This window comes from Micropterus dolomieu, linkage group LG17, assembly GCF_021292245.1.
Source record: "Micropterus dolomieu isolate WLL.071019.BEF.003 ecotype Adirondacks linkage group LG17, ASM2129224v1, whole genome shotgun sequence".
NCBI lineage: Eukaryota > Metazoa > Chordata > Actinopteri > Centrarchiformes > Centrarchidae > Micropterus > Micropterus dolomieu.
This window is the reverse complement of record NC_060166.1, coordinates 8,264,876-8,268,829: the sequence shown is the minus strand read 5'-3', so window position 1 is coordinate 8,268,829 and position 3,954 is coordinate 8,264,876. Positions and strand designations below refer to the sequence as shown.

At 41.0% G+C, this 3,954-nt stretch overlaps 1 protein-coding gene across 1 annotated transcript in view; it reads right to left on the bottom strand.

The window, feature by feature from the left end:
• LOC123985794 (large neutral amino acids transporter small subunit 4-like) overlaps positions 1 to 508 on the bottom strand; it is a 31,040-nt gene extending 30,532 nt beyond the window's left edge. Inside the window, exon 1 of the mRNA XM_046073671.1 lies at positions 400 to 508. The gene's annotated coding sequence lies outside the window, so the exon portion shown is untranslated. The remainder of the gene's footprint in view (positions 1 to 399) is intronic.
• Between the last annotated feature and the right edge of the window lie 3,446 nt (positions 509 to 3,954).

Genomic DNA, 3,954 nt, shown 5'->3' with positions numbered 1-3,954 from the left:
TCGGTCTTCATGGTGAAATGAAAGAAACAAGTGTAACAATTCCGCTTGATCTCATCCAATCTAATCGGCTGTGTGTGTTTTGCAGTACATTTATAGAATCAACATGCTCAGAGACAATGGCTGTGTCGATAAAAACACAGATAGTCTTAAAGTTGATAACAGTGTTGCAGCCTCAGTTTCCTCTCTGTAGCCATGACACAAACGAAATACACAGAGGAAAAGGCTCAAGGAGAAGGAGGAGAGCACTTTGCTGCAAAAATGATGCCTGTGATTAACTGTGTCATTGTGAGATGGTGATTCCTCCTATGATGCACGCCAAAATATGAGTCAGCCTCTCCTCCAGTGCAGTGCAGTGTGTCAGAGCTCCGGTGTGGAGCATCCTTGGTGCGGACAGCCTACCTGAGTCTGTGGAGTCAACAGAGACTCTCCGTCCTCGGTCAAATCTTTCTGTCCCTCAGATGTCTCCCGACACACAGAGCAGCGGTGGAAATTCACCTGTGGAGAGTCTCTTTGGCTTATTTGAATCGCTCTTTCCAGTCTCATCCCTCATTGCTGCCGTTTTATAGCAGCGCAGGAGCGGTGCACAAACAACACCGCCTCCCTATTGGCCCCTGCCTGAGCTAGAGACGGGCCGGAGCCAATCAGAGCGCGACAATGTTACATGTATGTTGTTTCTCAACACTGAAAAATTGTTGGGGAGACAGTTCGCTTTGCTATTTAAGATAGCTTTTACTTTGAAAAGTAGTCAATGCGATAATTAAATGCAGAACTCCATTTTATTATGTAGCTATTATAAAAACAGAACTACATCCAATAAAGCCACTGAAACTTTGGCAGAGGGAATGGGGAATATAAACAAAGGTAGTTTTGATGTTTTTCTATGTTATTCACCGTAATTGATAAAGAACTCACTCCTAAAATGGCCTTTAGTACAACAAAATTGGTATTTAGGCTCGTACAATTGCAGAACCATTTTTGGTGAATGTTGTCTGGGCTTAAATGGTCCTATAGTCGACTTTCAAGTAGGCTATTTTTAAAGAAGAGAAAGACTGTGTCAGGGTTAAAAGTCTCAAAACCTCAGTGGGTATTTGCTCTGATTTATTCTGATAATTTAGTGGCCTAGTCTGCTACCCAAGTCCTTGTTTTCTCTGTGTGACAAATGCCTATAGATCTTCTATAAGCACTGCAGCACCTACAGTTGCATATAAATCCTGTCAACATATGAGGTGACTCGCTGTTTACTTCTAACTTCATGCCCAACTTGAAATTCCTAGAAGTACAGGAGAGGAGGATTCACATGGTCCAGTGGAAAGGGTTGTAAACAAAAACCACTGGGGGGGGGGGCGACACCTAGTGGCTGCTTTGAAGTAGGATGCTGAGGGTTTGTACTGTGCAGGCCTGATGGACAGTGAAGAAGTACTCACACTAAATGTGTCTGCTACTGAGTGGGTGGTGTACTCAGCGTTTTTTTAGAGCCTTTTAACTGAAAACAGCTGCATGCTGCTGCCAAGGATGAGAACAGTGAGAGTGAACCACAACAAGTTAGCTTTAAAGTTTAGCCGGACAGATGAGCAATGAGCTGAAACTCACTATAAAGCTCGGCAAAGCAGGTGGAAGCAGCAGACTCAGCTGATCCTTCTCTGTATTTTCATCACTGCAAGCGACCCCTCTCACTTCTTACATTGTTTTCACATTGTCATCTGTAGCAAATATATTATATTATCTGCAAAATAACAAGCTGTCAAATAAATGTATGGAGTAGAACTACGGTTGAATAAAATGGAAGTAGCCTACAGTACAAATACTTTAGAACTGTATTTAAGTGCAGTACTTAGTAAATGTTACATTCCACCGCTTTTGAAGGATTAAAACACGGGACTGCCGGGCACAGATCCGGGGGCCCAAGGGGTCAGAGGCCCCTAAACCAGAGCCTCTTTCTGAAGAGACTGTTTTTTAACTGTCTCATCCAATATTCATTTTATTTTATTATGGGAGAGAGAGAGAGCGGGTCGTCCACTGTCGGCGGTCTGATCCTCCTCCAGTCTGCATGTCGAAGTATCCTTGAGCAAGATACTGAAGCCCGAATTGTTTGTGACATCAGTGTGAAAATGATTAGTTTCTGTTTCCGATGAGCAGTTAACACCTTGCAGGGCAGCTTTGCCATCAGTGCATGCACTGGGTGAATGTGACATGTCGTGTAAAGCGCTTTATACCCAAAAGTTTAGAGGTTATTATTGAGTTATTAACATTGATACATAGAAAATAAAAATTTGAATAGTCACTAGGACACAAACACACACACACACACACACACACAGCTGAACAGGAACGAAGAAAGAAACCACTAACAGCCATTCATCGGTTTGTATTTACTTTTCAAATTTATTTTTCAAATCTTTAGTATCTTTTTTTTTTAGTGTGTTGTCATAATTATACATTGGTGTGGTGCATACAGTAAGTCAGGACTGATAACAGGAGTGCGTCTGTAAATCAACAGACAAACGCAGGACTTGTTTTGAATAAAGCTTATACACAAACAGGGTGGAGACCTTTAGATGATGCTGGGAAACTTTTAGAAATGGGCCGACACCCGTCATCAGCCAGGGACTAGACTCAAGGAGGTATTTCTCTTCTAATTCCACTCTAATCTGTTGTATTGCTATATCCAACAAGGCACATTAACAAGTTTGCGTTCACAAACAATACTAAAAGCTTTTTCCTCCCCAAATGTTTCACATCAAACCTCGCTTGGCTTGAATCTGACATTTATAACACAGAACACAAACTGTACATACAGATCTCCCTCCTGAAAGAAACAAGACGACATTCAGAACTGACATCATTACATCATATAAATCGTACAACACAGAATCACTATAAATCAACAGGTTCTTTGGCTAGTATCTCGTAAGTGCGGTCGCACAGTCCTGCCTCGCCATATTGCACCCGCCTCGCCACCCAGAGCCATGCAGAGAAAAAGTTTTGTCATTGAGCGAGGTCTGGAGAAAAGAACAAAAATAATCTTGGAAACATTTTGGAGCTCCTCTCAAAAGTTTTCAATAACACAAGTTTTTCAGGGTCAGTCTTTGGTCAGAGTAGACGGAGATGTGTTTTGTTGTAGAGCTGGTCTATAGGAGACCCATAACCTGGTGTTAAGGATGAATAAATATTTTGCTGTTAATGAAGGATATTAGGTTCCCATGACAATTTAGATGCTACTGTATTTCAGAAGTTTTTCTATTGTTAAAAGGGCAAAAACTGTGGATGTTTATACTTGGCACTAAAGGAATAGTTTGACACTTCGGAAAATGCACTAATGCGCCTTTTTGTCCGAGAGGTAATGAGAAAATTGATAGGACTATCTGTGTGTTCAACATGATGCTGGAGCTTAGCTTAGCATAAACACTGGAAAGAGGTGGAAACCGATAGCCTGGCTCTGTTCAAAGCTTATCTGCATACCAGCACCTCTAAATCCCTATAATTCACATTTAATTGTGTTTCTTTCATCTGTATTATAATCAAAATGTTTAGGGTTTTACCTTTGGATAGAGCAAAGCTAACTGTTCCCCCCCTAAAATAAGCTAGCTTCTTATTTAGCTTACAGACACGAGGATGGTATCAATCTTGTAATAATCTTAACTCTTGGCAAGAAAGTGATCCAGCTGATTTCCCAAAATGTCAAACTGTTGCTTTTAAAATGTCACATTTAAATCAGTCAAACATCTGGACAATATCACTGTTTTTTGGCCTTCACATGTATTTGAGCTAAACACAGTTTCAGTCTCATATTTTGGTCTAATTGCAGCTTCAAAGGCGTAGCATTGTGAAAAGCGTTTTATTGAACATCAACACTAACACAAAAACAGGTTATTGCAGCTTCAAAAATACTGGTCAAACCCTGGTGTGAGAGAGAGAGAGAGAGAGAGAGAGAGAGAGAGAGAGAGAGAGAGAGAG